The following is a 20,728-nucleotide window of genomic DNA, read 5'->3' as shown; positions in this document are numbered from 1 at the left end:
AGATCAGTTAATTCTTCTTCACTTTCACTCAGGATAGCAATGTCATCAGCGAATCGTATCACTGATATCCTTTCACCTTGTATTTTAATTCCACTCGTGAACCTTTCTTTTATTTCCATCATTGCTTTCTCGATGTAGAGATTGAAGAGTAGGGGCGAAAGGCTACAGCCTTGTCTTACACCCTTCTTAATACGAGCACTTCGTTCTTGATCGTCCACTCTTATTATTCCCTTTTGGTTGTTGTACATATTGTATATGTCTCTCCCTATAGCTTACCCCCTACTTTTTTAGAATCTCGAACAGCTTGCACCATTTTATATTGCCAAACGCTTTTTCCAGGTCGACAAATCCTATGAAAGTGTCTTGATTTTTCTTTAGCCTTGCTTCCATTATTAGCCGTAATGTCAGAATTGCCTCTCTCGTCCCTTTACTTTTGCTAAGGCCAAACTGATCGTCACCTAGCGCATTCTCAATTTTCTTTTCCATTCTTCTGTATATTATTCTTGTAAGCAGCTTCGATGCATGAGCTGTTAAGCTGATTGTGCGATAATTCTCGCACTTGTCAGCTCTTGCCGTCTTCGGAATTGTGTGGATGATGCTTTTCCGAAAGTCAGATGGTATGTCGCCAGACTCATATATTCTACACACCAAAGTGATTAGTCGTTTTGTTGCCACTTCCCCCAATGATTTTAGAAATTCTGATGGAATGTTATCTGGTCTACACTTACATAATTAGCTTGCAAGGAATGGAGACTCTCTCTTAGGAAGGCATGCGGGCGCGCGTGATTTGTGTTGCAGAGATGCCAGATGCCAGTTTGGGGGATACAGTTTCGCTTGCACTTGCACTTGATCGAACAATACAGAGACGCTTAATGCTGTTTGTGGATGACGCTGGAGGTGGTAGTCCGATTATGTCCCATACGTGCTCGACCGGAGCCAGATTTGGTGATCGAGCAGGCCGAGGCGACGTGTCCACCTTCTGTAGAGCATCGTGGGTTACAGCAGCAGTAACCACCTGGAACGCTTTTAATGACTGGCAGCACAACAAATCGAAACACCAGGCTGGTGTAGAAAGTTGCCGCCAGAGTGTGTGGGATAACCACAAAAGCTCTCATGCTGTAATAAGAAATCACACCCTAGACCAGGGGCGGGCAGGAATCCTGCACGTGTGCGGTGCACTTGCACGCGTGCAGTTAACAGGTGTTCTGCGTGCACACAGGGGCAAGCTGGCCACCCGCTTATCTCCCCTCCCCACCATACCTTCTGTCCACTCCTTCCTCTGTAATGCGTTTTGTTTCCTAGTTTGCTTTATTCAGTGATGGAATAAGGTTAGTAGGAGTGCTTGAAAGAAATCATGGTTTGAAAGAGTACCTATTAACTACGTTACGTTTTATTTAATTATCACAGGTGGAGTTTACAATACGTTTAATATCTGGAACAACATTTCTACGTACAGACAAGCGCAAACAGTTACGTAAATTTTCATCACATATGTTGCTCTTAACGGAGGCTTATTAATTCAGCAAATGGTTTTCCAGCTCTCGCGATATTAAGCGCAATTTTATAACTTGCACGTACCGCTGGGCTATTATTGTTATCGTCCTGAAAAATTGAAAACAGTGCTCCATAAAATGTTAAATGAGTTAGATGAGAGACACGACGAAAGAAAGTCGCAGATCTCTCGTGACAACAGCAACTAGGACAGATTCATCAAATATCGTCAGATCGCTTTTCTTAAGCTCAGTCAATTTCCCCATCCGCTCAGAATCCGACAATAAATTGTACTCGTCCTTGTGATATTTATTATAATGGCCTTCAATACTAAACTTCCGCTGACCAGCGAGAATACTGCCACATATTAAACATTTCGAATTTTCACGTTTTTGCACAAAAAAATGATTCTCCCATTACTTTTTAAAAGATAGCAAATATCCACTTCTCCGTTTCCTTGTTTCACTCTGCATTTTCCGGTTCTTGAAATACACCGTTCGCTACGTAGTGGTCGCTTCGCATCAGCGTCCGCAGCTTAGCCTGGCACTACACTGCAGCAACCTGCCGGCTGTCTCCACAGCCCCGGTTGACGCCTGCACGCGAGCAGCACACGGGCAGCGCTGTGCGCTCACGAGCCGCGTGCAGCGTTTGCCCGCCCCTGCCCTAGACCATCCATCTACACCCTACCCTCGAATAAGCTCTCGTTTGACACCGCTGAATTCGCAAATGGCCGTAATTTGTGGTCAGTGGAATGGTAGCTACAAGGCATGTAGCTCGGAGGTGTCCATGAAGTAACCGATTTGCAACAGTTCGTTGTGTCACTGTGGTGCCAACTGCTGCTCAGATCGTTGCTGCAGATGCTGTACGGCGCGCCAGAGCCATACGCCTACTACGGGGGGTCTTCCCCATAGGTAGTGCCACGTGGTCGTCCGATTGCCGGTCTTCATGCAGTCGTGACCACCGCTGCCACCAATCACGTGCAGTGGCAACATTCTTGCCAAGTCTTTCTGCACTTTCGTAGAAGCAACATGCAGTTCCTCGTAGCCCTGGCCGGCCGGAGTGGCCGTGCGGTTCTAGGCATGGATGTCCTTAGGTTAGTTAGGTTTAAGTAGTTCTAAGTTCTAGGCGACTGATGACCTCAGAAGTTAAGTCGCATAGTGCTCAGAGCCATTTGAACCATTTGAACCTCGTAGCCCTATTTGACGACTCCGTTCCAACTCAGCGAGGTGTTGGTAATGGCGTGTTTGTCGCCTTAAAAACATTCTTGACTAACATCAACCCACCACGTCCAGCAACTAACGCTTACGACAGTTACAGGGGGTATTAAAAGCAAACGCGCGCAAATCTTCCGCGTCTGGCGCAAAATTGGAAGAGACACCTTGTTTCAGATATAGAAACACTACTACCACCTGTTGGTGTTGCGATTTGGTCCAGTCAGTACACATACGAATTCGAGGCCGCTATGTGAAAAAACTAATTGTGCCTACTATGAAGGAGATTAGAAAAGTACTCACTTGGTTGCATTCATCAAACCGTAACACAAAAACGATTTCCCACCGTTCCACATGCCACGTATCTTGGCTTCATAAAATGAAACCCATGTTGAAAACTCATCAGCAATGTCAACAGAATCTTCCGTCGGTTCTTGGTAGAGCAACATTACAATAAATGAAAAACATAAGTTTGCTTTTGTTCTGCAGTATTAATTTTTACTATGTTAACCGGTTTTCAGCTTACAAGGCCATGATGATGATGATGATGATATGATGATGATGATGATGATTAGTGTTTTAGGGCGCACAACAGCGAGGTTATCAGCGCCCGTTCCCAAAAGTTCAATTCAGAGCCGAATCGTGAGAGAAGTGGTATTGTTCAAATTGCGAGATTGGACACAGCACATCAAAACAGGGAGATAAAACTAAAAATAAAATAGCAGTACAAACAGGGAAAAATAAGTAACGGTGGCTGAGTGACCACTTACAAATAATGGGCGACCAAACCAATGGACAGCACATTAAGACTTCAATCCCAATATTTTGGGAAGAAGGCCAGACATCACACAACAACGTAAAACTCTAGTGACACTCGCCTCATGATTAGTTAAAAGAGAGGGTAGGTCTGGTAGGAAACTGAAATCTTCCCTCAAACCTGCATATAAAACACACTCAGTTAAAATATGCCGTATCGACAACTGTGTCCCACATGTCTGACACGTTGGTGGCTCCTCACGACGTAACAGAAAACCATGTGTCAAAGGACAATGTCCTATCCTAAGCCGTGTAAGGGGTACTTCGGCCCGCATCTCGTGGTCGTGCGGTAGCGTTCTCGCTTCCCACGCTCGGGTTCCCGGGTTCGATTCCCGGCGGGGTCAGGGATTTTCTCTGCCTCGTGATGGCTGGGTGTTGTGTGCTGTCCTTAGGTTAGTTAGGTTTAATTAGTTCTAAGTTCTAGGCGACTGATGACCTCAGCAGTTGAGTCGCATAGTGCTCAGAGCCATTTGAACCAAGGGGTACTTCCTCAGCGCGTCGTTGTCGGAAGGAGGTGAGCCACGGTCGGACAGAATCCTTCACCGCTCGCAACTTATTATCCCTCACGTCCAGCCACTGAGCCTCCCACCAACGCATGACCTTCCGAGTCACTAAAGACATAATGGCCTGCAGGGGGACGGAACAGCGAGCAGGAGGTGGGATGGAGCAAGCCTCCTTGGCAGCCGCATCTGCAAGTTCATTTCCAGGAATCCCTATGTGCCCTGGAACCCAGCAGAAAATCACATCCTTACCCTGCTGTTGCAAGAGCAGGAGTGCGTCCTGCACCTCTTACACCATCCGATCTGCTGGGTACATTTGTTGAAGAGCGTGTAGAGCACTTTGGGAATCGGAGCAGATGATGAATTTCGTGCTACGATGTCGGCGCATATGCTCTAATGCTTGCAGAATGGCAAACAGTTCTGCATAGTAAACTGAGAACTGCTCTGGGAGCCCTATCCGATGGACAGTATCGGGAAACACAGCAGAGCAGCCCATAAAATCCCCCTGTTTAGAACCATCCGTGTAAACAGTAGTAAAATCGGAATGGCGTTCTAAAATCTCAGTAAGTTTAATTTTAAAAAGGTGGTCCGGGGTACAATACTTCCTGTAAGCAGCCAGATCAAGAAGTAATCTTGGCCTTTGTAGTCGCCAGGGAGATCCCCTACTCCATCCCTGGTGGAGGACCTTAATGCCCTCCAGGTGTACCGACTCGAGACTCTCCTTTGCACGGATGCCAAACGGCTTTGTCGCCGCCGGACGGTGGCGGAAGAGACGTGCCAGTGCCGGCTGGGAAAAGGTGTCGGACGCCAATGAAAGAGGAGTGGACTTGGCCCTGTACGCGTGCCGTACCACGAGGAGAAGTCGCCGAATGGACAGCGGAGGCTCTCCAGCATCGACACACAGACTAGCAACTGGACTCGTGCGATAAGCCCCCGTTGAAAGCCTAATACCCTCATGGTGAATCACATCCAACATTTTGAGGTAGGAAGGTCTTGCAGAGCCATAAGCTTGACATCCGTATTCCAGTCGAGGTCGCACAAAGGCCTTATAAAGTTGGAGCAGACGTGCCCTGTCAGCGCCCCAGGATCTATGACTGACGCATCTAAGGACGTTTAAAGCCTTGAAACAGCGGACCTTTAGATCCTTTAAGTGTGGCAACCATGTGAGCTTCTCATCAAAAATAAGCCCGAGATAATTCACTTTTTCCATAAAGGGGAGAACAGTGTCTCCTAGTTTTAAAACAGGGAGATTAAAAAGTGAACGGGAACGGTTAAAATCTACACAAATGGTCTTCTCCGAAGAGAATTTAAAGCCCGTGGTCTTAGACCATTTCTCCAATCGCACGAGTGTCAGCTGTAATTGGAGTGTAGCAGCTGTGACGGAGGAAGACCCACAGAAAATGGAGAAATCGTCCACAAACAAGGAGCACTGCACGGGCCGTCGTACTGTGGTCGCAATACTATTGATGGCAATGGCGAAAGCTGTCACACTGAGGACACTTCCTTGAGGGACACCGTTCTCCTGCTTAAAACGGTCAGACAGGACATTCCCAACCTTATACGTAAAATACCTGTCCGACAGAAAGGATCGGATGAGTGTGGGTAAACGCCCACGGAAACCCCACTCATAAAGCTGCCGCAAAATGGTATGCCTCCAGGTAGTATCGTACGCCTTCTCCTGGTCGAAGAAAACCCCGATAAGGTGTTGCTTACGTAGGAAAGCATCTTGTATCGCTGTTTCGAGTAGGATCAGGTTATCTAGGGTGGAATGATACCTCCTGAATCCACACTGGCAGCGGGTAAGTAAGGATCTAGATTCGAGAACCCACACCAGGCGCCTATTGACCATACGCTCAAATGTCTTTCCGACGCAGCTCGTGAGACTAATGCTACGGTAGCTACTGGGTTCTGTCCGATCCTTCCCTGTTTTTAAAAGCGGAATTAAAATCGATTCTTTCCACGAACTAGGAAAGTCGCCTGTCTTCCAAATTTAATTAAAAAGTTGAAGGAGGACTTCCTTTGACCGCAGATCCAACTGCTGCAGCATGCTATACGATATCAGGTCTGGACCAGGTGCGGTATCCCGAGATATGGACAGTGCAGAGTCCAACTCCCACAAAGAGAAAGGCTGGTTGTATTCCTCAGTGTTCTGTGAACGGAAATCAAAACCAGCCCTCTCCTGTGTACCCCGATAGCGCAGAAATTCTGGGTCCTGGCTAGAATCGGCCGTAATAGTTTGAAAAGATTCTGCCAACGCCCGGGCGATGTCTCTCGGAGATGTTAGGAGACACCCCCGCTCACGTATAGCGGCTAGTGGCGGTCGAGAGTATCGCCTTGAGATCCTCCTAATGGCTTCCCATACTTTGCTTGAAGATGTGGACCTATCGATGGAGTTCAGGAACTCACGCCAAGACCTCCGTTGACTCTCCCTAACAATTTTCCTCGCCCGCGCCCGTGCTATCGGGAAAGTTGTCAGATGCGCAGCAGTGGGGCACCGACGGAATCTCCTCAAAGCCGCCCGCCTGTCTCTGATGGCGGTACGACAGTCGTCATTCCACCAAGGGACAGGCTGTCTCACAGGTGTTCCCTTTGACTTTGGTATGGAGACATCAGCGGCATGGTGCATCACCGCTGTAATGTGATCCACCCAATCCTGGACGCCTTCACACCGTTCAAAAACAGCCAACTGCCGGTAGAGCGTCCAGTTTCCCTTCCGGAACAACCATTTCGGCGGCTGTGCGACACGACCCATTTCAACTGGCAGATGGAGCCAGATAGGGTAATGGTCGCTGCCATGAAGGTCGTCGTCGACGACCCACTGAGCAATGTCCGCAAGCACAGGCGAACAAATAGAGAGGTCTATGGCAGAAGACGAACCTGAAGCGGTGCTAAAATGCGTGGCCTGACCTGTGTTCAGCAGTATGACGTCGGAAGTCCTGAGCAACTGCTCAATCATCTGGCCTCTGGGGCAGGTTTTGTTGGAACCCCATAATGCATTATGAGCATTAAAGTCTCCTAAAATGAGAAAGGGACGGGGTAGCTGATCAATGAGCCGTGCGAGGGCTTCACTGTCAATGAGCTCAGCGGGTGGTAAATACAAGGAGCACACTGTTACATTAACCTGGGCCAGGATCCGAGCTGCAACCGCTTGTAGCGTCGTGGTTAAGGTCACAGGTGAGGAGTGGAATGTGTCCTTAATGAACACTGCCACCCCACCCTGAGCCCTATTACCAGTCAGGTCGTCTTTCCTGTACATGTGATATCCCGTAAGTACAGGCGTGTCAGTCTCTTTAAAATGTGTCTCTTGCAAAGAGATGCAAATGGGGTTTGCCTGTACTAACAGCCGCAATCCTGCAAGGCGAGGTCTGACTCCATTCAGATTCCACTGAAGTATGGGAGCCATATCAGCGTTTCGGTTTAGATTCCCCCCTGTCTTTGCGCCGCGCCGGTGAGGCACTTGTAGAGCGAGTGGCAGCAGAGGGGCTGCCAGGTTCTGGGGAAGAGGTATCAAAATCCATGACGATGTCCTCCTCATCAGTCAGGGATGCCATGACGACATCCGATGGTGCCTTTGGCAGGTGTGACGTCAAACGCCGTGCCCCTTTCCCTGGTCCCGTTTTCTTTGTGGAAGCTGGCGATGGGGGAAGTGGAGAGGCACTCTGTTTCTGGAGGGCCTTCGAAGGCTTCACTGGAGCTTTCTCTGCAATAGCGGTGGGTGCAGGCGGAGCAAACTGAATAGCTATATCGTTAGTGGGAGTGCTCTGGCAGGTACAAACGCAGGTACAGGTATTGATGGAGGATACTGCGACGCTGGAAATGGTCTGCGTCGAAGCGTCTACTCGCGACGCACGGTTGTGCACCAAGGAGGCATAGGATGTGGCAAAGACAGGGGGTTTTGTAGCCCTATACTCTTTTTTGGCTTCCACATAAGGTAGCCTCTTTGTCACCTTAATCTCCTGAATTTTTCGTTCTTCCGCAAAGACGGAGCAGTCTCTGCTCCAGACGGGATGGCTCCCAGAGCAGTTTATACACAGCGCTGGAGATGTGCAGTTGGTCCCAGCTTCATGAGCTGCCTTGCCACAGATACCGCAGGTTGGTTCACCCCCACAACTCATTGTCGTATGGCCAAATCGCTGACATTTGAAACAGCGCATAGGGTTAGGTATATAAGGCCGAACCCTAAGTCTGAGGAAACCAGCCAGAACGTATTCAGGTAAGACAGCCGAATTGAAAGTCACAATGAAAGTGGCAGATTTCTCAGTGACTCCATTATTTCTACGTGTCCTTTGTTCCACGTCTACAATCCCCTGTGTTGCCCATTCTTGCTTCAGCTCGTCGACATCGATATCCATTAAATCACGGCAGGTGACAACGCCTTTACTGGAGTTGAGGGAATTGTGCAACTCGACAGTAATATCATACTCGCCTAACTTCCGAAGCAGCTCCACTTGCGATGCCCTAGTAGTCTCGACTAACAGGGTACCATTCCTCAGGCGTTTGATAGATTTCAGTGTACCTGCGAGTCCTTCTAAACCTTTATGTATGTAGAAAGGAGACACTTTTTCAAATGAGCCCTCCTTCCTCCTAATCACGATGAAAACATTGTCAGTTACGACTCCATGAGCCCTGTTACTCTTTTCCATCTGCATATCTGGAGGACTAGTCCCCCTCATGCGCTTGACTGATTGCGAAGTTGGTGAAGGGAAATACGTGGTTGCCATGTGCGTCCCACGAGCAGCTAAGGAACGAAACGTCAGCCCAGACAGAGCCCCGCATGCCTGGGTAAGCCTTATACAACTGAGGTGCGGCAGGTTCCTCAGAGGTCGCCCGCTAGCGACTGTTCCACCTCACCAACCATGCATCTTATCGGCGCGCAGCACACCTTAAGATTGAAGGGTTTTTTATAGAGGTATGTACCATCCACGCGATCCAGGCAATCAAGCCAAGATCCCCGGTCCCTGTGACACACAACGTTCCACCGTTGCGCCACACGGTGGTCGCTGAAGCATGCCCAGAGCTTACGGTGTCAGAGGACTGGCGGCGCACACCAGTCCACAGCTCGGGGATCCCGGGTTCGCCAAGCCCGTACCCAGCACATAAATGCTGAGTCCCCTGAGGGGCTTACAAGGCCATCTTCAGACAGTTACTGAGTACTGTCGCCAGAAAAGTACTGTTGAGGGTCACAACTATCATCCTGTGTCCCATGTACTTCACTTAGCAAACAAAGGACATAAACTCAACCTGCTGGAAGCCCTGCATATTACCAAACATCTCGCTAACAGTGCAGATCTAATCCTAAATGACCAGGCTCAGCTCAACACTTCCCCTCCCCTAAACTTCATATAATCATGTCTGTTCTTACATATTCCAAATTTCCTGTACTCATTAAGTTCTTTTGTTTTATTGAAGTTGGCCATGTATTCCATATAGATTGTAGTGTTAATAGTTGTTGTTGTTGTTGTGGTCTTCTGTCCTGAGACTGGCTTGATGCAGCTCTCCATGCTACTCTATCCTGTGCAAGCTTCTTCATCTCCCAGTACCTACTGCAACCTACATCCTTCTGAATCTGTTTAGTGTATTCATCTCTTGGTCTCCCTCTACGATTTTTACCCTCCACGGTGCCCTCCAATGCTAACTTTGTGATCCCTCGATGCCTCAAAACATGTCCTACCAACCGATCCCTTCTTCTAATCAAGTTGTGCCACAAACTCCTCTTCTCCCCAATCCTACTCAATACCTCCTCATTAGTTACGTGATCTACCCACCTTATCTTCAGCATTCTTCTGTAGCACCACATTTCGAAAGCTTCTATTCTCTTCTTGTCCAAACTGGTTATCGTCCATGTTTCACTTCCATACATGGCTACACTCCATACAAATACTTTCAGAAACGACTTCCTGACACTTAAATCCATACTCGATGTTAACAAGTTTCTCTTCTTGAGAAACGCTTTCCTTGCCATTGCCAGTCTACATTTTATATCCTCTCTGCTTCGACCATCATCGGTTATTTTACTCCCTAAATAGCAAAACTCCATTACTACTTTAAGTGTCTCATTTCCTAATCTAATTCCCTCAGCATCACCCGACTTAATTCGACTACATTCCATTATCCTCGTTTTGCTTTTGTTGATGTTCATCTTATATCCTCCTTTCAAGACATCATCCATTCCGTTCAACTGCTCTTCCAAGTCCTTTGCTGTATCTGACAGAATTACAATGTCATCGGCGAACCTCAAAGTTTTTACTTCTTCTCCATGAATTTTAATACCTACTCCGAATTTTTCTTTTGTTTCCTTTAGTGCTTGCTCAATATACAGATTGAATAACATCGGGGAAAGGCTACAACCCTGTCTCACTCCTTTTCCAACCACTGCTTCCCTTTCATGCCCCTCGACTCTTATAACTACCATCTGGTTTCTGTACAAATTGTAAATAGCCTTTCGCTCCCTGTATTTTACCCCTGCCACCTTCAGAATTTGAAAGAGAGTATTCCAGTTAACATTGTCAAAATCATTCTCTAAGTCTACAAATGCTAGAAACGTAGGTTTGCCTTTTCTTAATCTTTCCTCTAAGGTAAGTCGTAAGGTCAGTATTGCCTCACGTGTTCCAACATTTCTACGGAATCCAAACTGATCTTTCCCGAGGTCGGCTTCTACCAGTTTTTCCATTCGTCTGTAAAGAATTCGCGTTAGTATTTTGCAGCTGTGACTTATTAAACTGATAGTTCGGCAATTTTCACATCTGTCAACACCTGCTTTCTTTGTGATTGGAATTATTATATTCTTCTTGAAGTCTGAGGGTATTTCGCCTGTCTCATACATCGTGCTCACCAGATGGTAGAGTTTTGTCATGACTGGCTCTCCCGAGGCCATCAGTAGTTCTAATGGGATGTTGTCTACTGCCGGGGCCTTGTTTCGACTCGGGTCTTTCAGTGCTCTGTCAAACTCTTCACGCAGTATCTTATCTCCCATTTCGTCTTCATCTACATCCTCTTCCATTTCCATAATATTGTCCTCAAGTACATCGCCCTTGTATAAACCCTCTATATACTCCTTCCACCTTTCTGCCTTCCCTTCTTTGCTTAGAACTGGGTTGCCATCTGAGCTCTTGATATTCATACAAGTGGTTCTCTTCTCTCCAAATGTCTCTTTAATTCTCCTGTAGGCAGTATCTATCTTACCCCTAGTGAGACAAGCCTCTACATCCTTACATTTGTCCTCTAGCCATCCCTGCTTAGCCATTTTGCACTTCCTGTCGATATCATTTTTGAGACGTTTGTATTCCTTTTTGCGAGCTTCATTTACTGCATTTTTATATTTTCTCCTTTCATCAATTAAATTCAATATTTCTTCTGTTACCCAAGGGTTTCTACTAACCCCCATATTTTTACCTATGTGATCCTCTGCTGCCTTCACTACTTTATCCCTCAGAGCTACCCATTCTTCTTCTACTGTATTTCTTTCCCCCATTCCTGTCAATTGTTCCCTTATGCTCTCCCTGAATCTCTATACAACCTCTGGTTCTTTCAGTTTATCCAGGTCCCATCTCCTTAAATTCCCACCTTTTTGCAGTTTCTTCTGTTTCAATCTGCAGTTCATAACCAATAGATTGTGGTCAGAATCCACATCTGCCCCAGGAAACGTCTTACAATTTAAAACCTGGTTCCTAAATCTCTGTCTTACCATTATATAATCTATCTGATACCTTCTAGTATCTCCAGGATTCTTCCAGGTATAGAACCTTCTTTTATGATTCTTGAACCAAGTGTTAGCTATGATTAAGTTATGCTCTGTGCAAAATTCTACAAGGCGACTTCCTCTCTCATTCCTTCCCCCCAATCCATGTTCACCTACTATATTTCCTTCTCTCCCTTTTCCTACTGACGAATTCCAGTCACCCATGACTATTAAATTTTCGTCTCCCTTCACTACCTGAATAATTTCTTTTATCTCGTCATACATTTCATCTATTTCTTCATCATCTGCAGAGCTAGTTGGCATATAAACTTGTACTACTGTAGTAGGCATGGGCTTTGTGTCTATCTTGGCCACAATAATGCGTTCACTACGCTGTTTGTAGTAGCTAACCCGCACTCCTATTTTTTTATTCATTATTAAACCTACTCCTGCATTACCCCTATTTGATTTTGTATTTATAACCCTGTAATCACCTGACCAAAAGTCTTGTTCCTCCTGCCACCGAACTTCACTAATTCCCACTATATCTAACTTTAACCTATCCATTTCCCTTTTTAAATTTTCTAACCTACCTGCCCGATTAAGGGATGTGACATTCCACGCTCCGATCCGTAGAATGCCAATTTTCTTTCTCCTGATAATGACGTTCTCTTGAGCAGTCCCCGCCCGGAGATCCGAATGGGGGACTATTTTACCTCCGGAATATTTTACCCAAGAGGACGCCATCATCATTTAATCATACAGTAAAGCTGCATGTCCTCGGGAAAAATTACGGCTGTAATAGTTAAGGCTTTCTTTTAATTGGTACTTGGATTACTGCGCATGTTTAACACCACTTGTAGTTGTCTCATCAAATATCGTTTACATTTTACTTGGTTCATTTATTTAATGAAAACTGTTACATAACCACCTTTTTGAATATAATGTTAATGTTAAAATTCAGTACCACCACACTCTAAAAGACTGCAATTTGTGTATGTTCCCTCAAACTCCTCCTTTTTCCTGCATTTCTTTATTTCTGTTTAGCTTACTGATATTGGTTCAAATGGCTCTGAGCACTATGGGACTTAACTTCTGAGGTCATCAGTCCCCCAGAACTTAGAACTACTTAAACCTAACTAACCTAAGGACATCACACACATCCATGCCCGAGGCGGGATTCGAACCTGCGGCCGTAGCGGTCGCGCGGTTCCAGACTGTAGCGCCTAGAACTGATCGGCCACTCCGGCCGGCCTACTGATATTGCTTAAGTTACAATGATAATTGTTTCTTCTTTTAATTGGTCTGTGTATCAGTTTCCATGTTTTATACCTCCTGAAGTAGCCTTGTCAAGTATTAATTTTATTTTATTTCGTTTTGTTTATTAATAGAAACTTATGTAGGCATGCTTTTCCTATTTTGTATTAAAGTTTTTCCTGTGTACTCCATTTTTATTTATTTACTGTTCAATTTTTTACTTTTTCATTGCATTACTACCACACTGTCAAAGATGTTACTGTATGTTTCTGCTTCAGTCTAGTCTAGACGTGTTACTTCTCTTCCAATACTGTTTGCAAACATTGTAACTTCTTTGGTAACAGAGCTCAGTAAATGTCTGAAGATGGCCTTGGAAGCCCAAAACTGGTTAACCCAATGAAAATAAATACCGGTACTGTAGAACAAAAGCAAACTGGTGCTTTACATCAGCAACCTTAGATTAATCGAATCGGATCATCTTCTAAGTACACTGGGAAGTTGCTGACGCACTATATTCACGGGATTCCGATGCCAAAGTTTCGTGCTCTTCCGCTTTCAGCCCTATTCTTGAGGCCCAGATTAGAATGTTCCTCAGTGATGACCCGTAATTGTCTAAAATTATTGATGCACCTTTTAACATCAATTGCTCGCTGCAGTGCGGAACAATTTGAATACCGCATTGACATATGCCTTGCGTCTCAAGCGGGCATGTTGAACACCTATGGAAAGGTATAAAAAAAAGCTTTTTGTTGTGGACTGGCAAGACAGCCAATCCACTATGACTGGAAGCCGAAAGGCACGCGTTTAAGCTCACGCAGGCTGGCGTGAGGTCTGGAACAGGACAAGGTCTTGAGACTAGCAAAAAAGGTACGTAGCTTCTGGAATACTTAACTTTAATCCATAATTGGTGAACATAGCTCTCACGGTACATGCATCACAAGATAAATAGCAAATGATAATGTCGCCTTGCTAGGTCGTAGCAAATGACGTAGCTGAAGGCTATGCTAACTATCGTCTCGGCAAATGAGAGCGTAATTTGTCAGTGAACCATCGCTAGCAAAGTCGGCTGTACAACTGGGCGAGTGCTAGGAAGTCTCTCTAGACCTGCCGTGTGGCGGCGCTCGGTCTGCAATCACTGATAGTGGCGACAAGCGGGTCCGACGTATACTACCGGACCGCGGCCGATTTAAAGGCTACCACCTAGCAAGTGTTGTGTCTGGCGGTGACACCACACTTTTTGAGTTTCCTGTTCATCAGAAAGCAAAATTCATTCTATATGTTTATTAGTGTCAGAAATATAGACGTGCCAAATCGGATGATTGTTTCTGATATACCCTGTATATTTCTGTTTAACTTTCAAAAGTCCGCACGCAGTTCTTACAGAATCTTGTTCCCCTCAAATGGTTCAAATGGCTCTAAGCACTATGAGACTTAACAATCGAGGTCATCAGTCCCCTAGACTCAGATCTACTTAAACCTACCTACCCTAAGGGCATCACACACATCCATGCCCGAGGCAGGGTCGAACCTGCGACCGTAGTAGCAGCGTGGTTCCGGACTGAAGCGCCTAGAACCGCTCGGCCACAGTGGCCGGCTTGTTCCTTTCGCTACTTAAAGTTTGTTCATTCCGTTTGTACTTAGATTGTGAGTGTCCTAGAGCACTTGCACATCCATAAAGCCCGTGTTTAACGAAGTTAGATTTTACTCCAATTGCCATAAGTATTATTGTTCTATTTCAAGAAGTGATTTATTTTATTTCTGTTTCAGTCCACGTCGGAGTAGACGTGCTATCACACTTCGAGTACTAAACTTGTTCACTCATTGCCACACGGATATTTTTTATGTCAACATACGCGAATGAATCACTGGGTGTCACCGACTTCTGAACGTTGAACTACCAGCCCTACTGGAGAACGTTACACTTCCAGAACGACGACCACTGTGCTTTATGCGCGATTGCATCATTAGCTCACCGCAACGTTTCACGGTCGATGGGCTGGTCGGGGAGGTCCGATAGCGTGACCTCTCATTGACTGGATAGCTGAATCCCCAGCGTGACGAAATGCCGTGTAGAGGGGCCCGGGTTCGATTCGCGACGGGGTCGGAGATTTTCTGTGCTCAAGGACTGGGCGTTGAGTTATCCTCATCGCATCCCCATCGACAGCCAAGCGACCTAAAATGGCTTTAACCAGGCGACCGGTCTACCCGACGGGAGGCGCTAGCCACACGACATTTCATTTCACCTCTCATTTTACAGGAACTCCATCCCTTACATTTCTGGTTTTGGGGACATTTAAGGGCACTGGTGTAAGTCCAGTCTATGGAGAATGAGCGCACGGTACAGTACCGTGTTCCAAAGCGTGCAACTGTGTGCGAATGCAGGTAGGTCCATTTGAAAGAGAGCGTGATTCACTGCGAAGAAGGGCCGAAGGGTGTGACAGGATGCTTGGTACTCACAGACAGCGCACTGTATACTCCTACATAACAGACAGCTGGGAGTTAGAGGACTGGTCGGTCCATTTCTCAACATGATGGGCCCTACTGGTTTCCGGACATATCAGTATAAGGCCTTTACTTCTACGAGTTTCGTCCATAAGCTCGTAGAGTTTTTATTTTGCATGTTCGTATTCCGGGTGCTAGTTCTAGTTCACTGTTGCTTTATGAAATTGCATTTTTTTTCATTTTGTCACCTGGAGATGGTGAGTGGAGCTGTGGACGCTAGAAAATGAAGTGACCAGCGGAGAAATCTGAACATTTCCGACATATTCTTCTGTTTGAGACCAGTACAAGTGTGACAGCAGCGCAGGCAGCCAGAAAATTTTGCTCCGTGTATGCGAATGCCACTGGACAGAGCATGGCAAGAAAACGGTTTTCTCGTTTTAAAGCGTATCGTCTTGGCTTAGGAACTCGCCACCTCCAGGAAGATTTCGGGGAGAGAGGTCAATCATGCGCAAAATCCGCCACTGGCAACACTTTTCGAATTATCAACAGCTATAGACGCAGCATGCCCCAATATTTCTGAAGGTGATTTCCAACAATTTATGGAATCCACGCCACGACGCCTTGCTGGACTGCCCCGGGCATAAGGAGGTACGGCGCCATGTCAGGAGGAATCGCCTTAATCATGTCCCCTCAGAGTGTTTAAAAGACGTTCCTAAATATGTTGTTGTTCTTGTGGTCTTCAGTCCTGAGACTGGTTTGATGCAGCTCTCCATGCTACCCTATCCTATGCAAGCTTCTTCATCTCCCAGTACTTACTGCAACCTACATCCTTCTGAATCTGCTTAGTGTATTCATCTCTTGGTCTCCCTCTACGATTTTTACCCTCCACGCTGGCCTCCAATGCTAAATTTGTGATCCCTTGATGCCTCAGAACATGTCCTGCCAAACGATCCCTTCTTCTTGTCAAGTTGTGCCAAAAACTCCTCTTCTCCGCAATTCTATTCAATATCTCCTCATTAGTTACGTGACCTACGCCTCTAATCTTCAGCATTTTTCTGTAGCACCACATTTCGAAAGCTTCTATTCTCTTCTTGTCCAAACTATTTATCGTCCATGTTTCACTTCCATACATGGCTATAATCCATAAAAATACTTTCAGAAACGACTTCCTGACACTTAAATCTATACTCGATGTTAACAAATTTCTCTTCTTGAGAAACGCTTTCCTTGCCATTGCCAGTCTACATTTTATATCCTCTCTACTTCGACCATCATCAGTTATTTTGCTCCTCAAATAGCAAAACTCCTTTACTACTTTAAGTGTCTCATTTCCTATCCTAATTCCCTCAGCATCACCCGACTCAATTCGACTACATTCCATAATCACGTTTTTCTTTTGTTGATGTTCATCTTATATCCTCCTTTCAAGACACTGTCCATTCCGTTCAACTGCTCTTCCAAGTCCTTTGCTGTCTCTGATAGAATTACAATGTCATCGGCGAACCTCAAAGTTTTTATTTCTTCTCCATAGGTTTTAATACCTACTTCGAATTTTCCTTTTGTTTCCTCTACTGCTTGATCAATATACAGATTGAATACCATCGGGGAGGGGCTACACCCTGTCTCACGCCCTTCTCAATCACTGCTTCCCTTTCATGCCCCTCAACTCTTATAACTGCCATTTGGTTTCTGTACAAATTGTAAATAGCCTTTCGTTCCCTGTATTTTACCACTGCCACCTTTAGAATTTGAAAGAGAGTGTTCCAGTCAACATTGTCAAAAGCTAGGTCTACGAACGCTAGAAACGTAGGTTTGTCTTTCCTTAATCTTTATTCTAAGATAAGTCGTAAGGGCAGTATTGCCTCACATGTTCTAATATTTCTACGATATCCAGACTGATCTTCCCCGATGGCGGCTTCTACCAGTTTTTGCATTCGTCTGTAAAGAATTCATGTTAGTATTTTGCAGCTGTGACTTATTAAACTGGTAGTTCGGTAATTTTCACATCTGTCAACACCTGCTTTCTTTGGGATTGGAATTATTATATTCTTCTTGAAGTCTGAGGGTATTTCGCCTGTGTCATACATCTTGCTCACCAGATGGTAGAGTTTTGTCAGGACTGGCTCTCCCAAGGCCGTCAGTAGTTCTAATGGAATGTTGTCTACTCCCGGGGCCTTGTTTCGACTCAGGTCTTTCAGTGCTCTGTCAAACTCTTCACGCAGTATCGTATCTCCCATTTCATCTTCATCTACATCCTCTTCCATTTCCATAATATTGCCCTCAAGTACATCGCCCTTGTATAGACCCTTTATATACTCCTTCCACCTTTCTGCTTTCCCTTCTTTGCTTATAACTGGGTTTCCATCTGAGCTCTTGATATTCATACAAGTGGTTCTCTTTTGTCCAAAGGTCTCTTTTATTTTCCTGTAGGCAGTATCTATCTTACTCCTAGTGAGATAAGCCTCTACATCCTTACATTTGTCCTCTAGCCATCCCTGCTTAGCCATTTTGCACTTCCTGTCGATCTCATTTTTGAGACGTTTGTATTCCTTTTTGCCTGCTTTATTTACTGCATTTTAAATATATGTAACAATAAAACAGGATTATTGTTAAAAGCTTTGAAAGACCTTTAAAAGGTTCCGATATATGTCCTCCTCCTCCCAATTGGCGATCGTAGAGCCAATAGTGCTCAAAAGGCCCTCTATGGATTCAAACAGTTCATATATAAAGATGTTCCTGAGCATATCAAGTAAAACAAAGATCAGGGGTTTAGTATCACTAAAAAACTTCAAAGAAACTTCAGAAAACTGCAAAAATGTCTTCTCTTGCTGTTATCTGGCGATCGCAGAGGGTGTTTCTACTGCGTCAGGCCGAACACGTCGCCACGTTGAAATGTAAGTTCCTCAGCCATGTCCAATTCACCACCTCTGCCAGAGAGCCGACGGGGGCTGCAGCCGATGTTTGGTAGAGAGTTCTACCCAACCCCAAAGTGAGGTCAGTATATGTCTGTAAAAATTTCGTAATAGCTAGTATGCATGAAGTCAATTTGTCCATGGAACAATTTGTCTCAATGTTTCACTTGATGGGCGCAAATTTCCAAACTATACTTTTCGGAGCTCTATGCAGCACTTCCGTTTGTTCCTTTTTTGTGCGACCTCATACTTGATATATTTCGAATGCGCTCCAAATGATGTACGATTACAGTGATTACAGCGTCTCTCTTACCAGACTTCGTAATTTAGCCCCGTCCGTCTTATGTAATACCTGTCCCAGTCCTCACATTTGATCTTATACACCCCGGTGTTGCTGTATTTATTCTTCTTCGTCGCCGTTGGTCTATGCTTTATTTTATGAGATATTTGCTCTTCAATTTTAAATACCATGGTAATGAATGCTGTTTGGTACGAATATCGCAATTCTCTCCGAAACACGCCCTTTGGACGTCAAAGTGACGAATTTATTCTTAACTTTATTCGTATTATTCTCCTCACTTTTACTGACGAAGTTTCTTTTTTTTTTAATTTTATTAAACGTACGCATGACATCTATTGTCAAATTCCCAATGACTGTAACTAATTGTTAAATAACATATATTAATATTCGTAATTTTTTTTCCTCGATGCCCAGTTTCAGTGCTCTATTGCACATTCCGTAAAAGACCGCTCTCTGATACTCTGATGGCATGAGGTCGCTCCTGTAATACTGTCTTATCATGTATCCTTTTTAAAGACTTCTCGTTTTGACATTACTAGGCCTCCTGTGGAAACAGCATGCGTTCTATTCGTGTGTTTCTTATTTCAGTCCCAATCTTCGATGAGTTCTGAAAATCTTACTTCATGGTCGCCGGCTTCCTTTTTATCTACATCTGAATCTACATGGATACTCTACTAATGACAGTTAAGTGCCTGACGGAGGGTTATTGAACCACCTTCACAATTCTCTATTATTAGAATCTCGTATAGCGCAGAAAAAACCAACACCTATATGTTTTCGTACGAGTTCTGATCGTGGTGATCCTTTCTCCATATGTAGATCGGCATCAACAAAATATTTTCGCGTTTGGAGGAGAAAGTTGGTGATTGGAATTTCGTGAGAAGATTCCGCCTTTGTTTTAATGATATCCACCGCAAATCCTGTATCATTTCAGTGACACTCCCTCCCCTATTTCGCCATAATACAAAGCGTCCTGCCCTTCTTTGAACTTTTTCGATGTACTCCGTCAATCCTATCTGATCAGGATCCCACACCGCGCGGCAATATTCTAAAAGAAGGCGGACAAAGTGTAGTGTAGGGAGTCTCCTTAGTAGATCTGTTACATTTTATAAGTGTCCTGCCAGTAAAACGCAGTCTTTGGTCAACCTTTCCCACATCTTCTATGCGTTCCTTCCCAGTTAGGTCGTTCATAATTGTGATTCCTAGGTATTTGGCTGAATTTACGGCCTTCAGATTTGACTGATTTATCCTGTAACCGAAGTTTAACGGATTCTTTTACCACTCATGTGGATGACCTCACACTTTTCGTTAATTAGGGTCAATTGCAAGTTTTCGCACCGTACCGATATCTTTTCTAAATAGTTTTTCAATTTGTTTTGATCATCTGATGACATTATTTGTCGATAAACGACAGCGTTATCTGTAAACAACCTAAGACGGCTGCTCCGATTGTCTCCCAAATCATTTATATAGATAAGGAACAGTATAGGGACACTATCTTGGGGAATGCCAGAAATCATTTTTGTTTCACTCTATGACTTTCCGTCAATTACTACGGACCTTTCTCACAAGAAATTACAAATCCAGTCACATAAGTGAGACGATATTCCATACGTAAGCAATTTCACTACAAGCTGCTTGTGTGGTACAGTGTGAAAGGACTTCCGGAAATCCAGAAATACAGAATCAATGTTAAATTCCTTGCCAAAAGCACTCAACACTTCATGCGAATAAGGAGCTAGTTGTGTTTCACAAGAACGATGTTTTCTATATCCGTGATGACCTCTTCGAGGTAATTCATAATGTTCGAACACAATATATGTGGCAAAATCCTGCTGCATATCGACGTTAATGATATGGGCCTGTAATTTAGTGTATTACTCCTACTATCTTTCTTGAATATTGGTGTGACCTGTGCAACTTTCCAGTCTTTGGCTACGGATCTTTCGTCGAGCGAATGGTTGTATATGATTATTAAGTATGGAGCTAATGCATCAGCATACTCGAAAAGGAACCTAATTGTTATACAGCCTGGACCAGAAGACTTGCTTTTATTAAGTGATTTAAGTTGCTTCACTACTCCGAGGATGTTTACTTCTACGTTACTCATGTTGGTAGCT

This window comes from Schistocerca piceifrons, chromosome 9 (assembly GCF_021461385.2).
Source record: "Schistocerca piceifrons isolate TAMUIC-IGC-003096 chromosome 9, iqSchPice1.1, whole genome shotgun sequence".
NCBI lineage: Eukaryota > Metazoa > Arthropoda > Insecta > Orthoptera > Acrididae > Schistocerca > Schistocerca piceifrons.
Note: the sequence above shows the minus strand (reverse complement) of the source record.